Genomic DNA, 2585 nt, shown 5'->3' with positions numbered 1-2585 from the left:
ACGACCCAAAGCCTATGGAATGCAGCAAAAGCAGTTCTAAGAGGGAAGTTTATAGCAATACAATCCTACCTTAAGAAACAAGAAACATCTCAAATAAACAACCTAACCTTACACCTAAAGCAATTAGAGAAAGAAGAACAAAAAACCCGCAAAGTTAGCAGAAGGAAAGAAATCATGAAGATCAGATCAGAAATAAATGAAAAAGAAATGAAGGAAACAATAGCAAAGATCAATAAAACTAAAAGCTGGTTCTTTAAGATGAACAAAATTGATAAACCATTAGCCAGACTTATCAAGAAAAAAAGGGATAAGACTCAAATCAATAGAAATAGAAATGGAAAAGGAGAAGTAACAACTGACACTGCAGAAATACAAAGGATCATGAGAGATAGTACAAGCAACTATATGCCAATAAAATGGACAACCAGGAAGAAATGGACAAATTGTTAGAAATGCACAACCTTCTGACAGTGAACTAGGAAGAAATAGAAAATGTGAACAGACCAATCACAAGCACAGAAATTGAAACTGTGATTAAAAATCTTCCAACAAACAAAAGCCCAGGACCAGATGGCTTCACAGGCGAATTCTATCAAACATTTAGAGAAGAGCTCACACCTATCCTTCTCAAACTCTTCCAAAATATAGCAGAGGGAGGAACACTCCCAACCTCATTCTACGAGACCACCATAATCCTGATACCAAAACCAGACAAAGATGTCACAAAGAAAGAAAACCACAGGCTAATATCACTGATGAACATAGATGCAAAAATCCTCAACAAAATGCTAGCAAACAGAATCCAACAGCACATTAAAAGAATCATACACTATGATCAAGTGGGGTTTATCCCTGGAATGGAAGGATTCTTCAATATATGCAAATCAATCAACATGATACACCATATAAACAAACTGAAAGAGGAAAACCATATGATCATCTCAATAGATGCAGAGAAAGCTTTTGACAAAATTCAACACCCATTTATGTTAAAAACCCTGCAGAAAGTAGGCATAGAGGGAACTTTCCTCAACATAATAAAGGCCATATATGACAAACCCACAGCCAACATTGTCCTCAATATTGAAAAACTGAAACAATTTCCACTAAGATCAGGAAGAAGACAAGGTTGCCCACTCTCACCACTGTTATTCAACATAGTTTTGGAAGTTTTAGCCACAGCAATTAGAGAAGAAAAAGAAATAAAAGGAATCTAAATTGGAAAAGAAGAAGTAAAGCTGTCACGGTTTGCAGGTGACATGATACTGTACACAGAGATCCCTATAGATGCTACCAGAAAACTACTAGAGCTAATCAATGAATTTGGTAAAGTAGCAGGATACAAAATTAATGAACAGAAATCTCTTCAATTCCTATACAGTAATGTTGAAAAATCTGAAAATGAAATTAAGAAAACACTCCCATTTACCATTGCAACCAAAAGAATAAAATATCTAGGAATAAACCTACCTAAGGAGACAAAAGACCTGTATGCATAAAATTATAAGACACTGATGAAAGAAATTAAAGATGATACAAATAGTTGGAGAGATATACCATGTTCTTGGATGGGAAGAATCAACATTGTGAAAATTACTCTACTACCCAAAGCAATCTACAGATTCAATGCAATCCCTATCAAATTACCACTGGCATTTTTCACAGAACTAGAACAAAAACTTTCGCAATTTATATGGAAACACAAAAGACCCCAAATAGCCAAAGCAATCTGGAGAAAGAAAAATGGAGCTGGAGGAATCAGGCTCCCTGACTTTGGACTCTATTACAAAGCTACAATAATCAAGACAGTATGGTACTGGCACAAAAACAGAAATATGGATCTATGGAACAGGAGAGAAAGCCCAGAGATAAACCCATGCACATATGGTCACCTTATCTTTGATAAAGGAGGCAAGAATATACAGTGGAGTAAAGACAGCCTCTTCAATAAGTGGTGTTGGGAAACTGGACAGCTACATGTAAAAGAATGAAATTAGAACACTCCCTAACACCATACACAAAAATAAACTCAAAGTGGATTAAAGTCCTAAATGTAAGGCCAGACACCATCAAACTCTTAGAGGAAAACACTATGACATAAATCACAGGAAGATTCTTTTTGACCCACCTCTTAGAGAAATGGAAATAAAAAGAAAAATAAACAAATGGGACCTAATGAAACTTAAAAGCTTTTGCACAGCAAAGGAAACCATAAACAAGACGAAAAGACAACCCTCAGAATGGGAGAAAATATTTGCAAATGAAGCAACTGACAAAGGATTAATCTCCAAAACATACAAGCTACTCATGCAGCTCAATATCAAAAAAACAAAGAATCCAATCCAAAAATGGGCAGAAGACCTAAATAGACATTTCTCCAAAGAAGATATACAGATTGCCAACAAACACATGAAGCAATGCTCAACATTATTATTCACTAGAGAAATGCAAATCAAAGCTACAATGAGATATCATCTCACACTGGTCAGAATGGCCATCATCAAAAAATTTTCAACCAATAAATGCTGAAGAGGGCGTGGAGAAAAGGGAACCCTCTTACACTGTTGGTGGGAATGTAAATTGAT

Source organism: Delphinapterus leucas, chromosome 2 (assembly GCF_059928025.1).
Source record: "Delphinapterus leucas isolate spDelLeu-1000000601 "Yukka" chromosome 2, BTC_Dleu_Yukka2, whole genome shotgun sequence".
NCBI classification, from domain to species: Eukaryota; Metazoa; Chordata; class Mammalia; order Artiodactyla; family Monodontidae; genus Delphinapterus; species Delphinapterus leucas.
Note: the sequence above shows the minus strand (reverse complement) of the source record.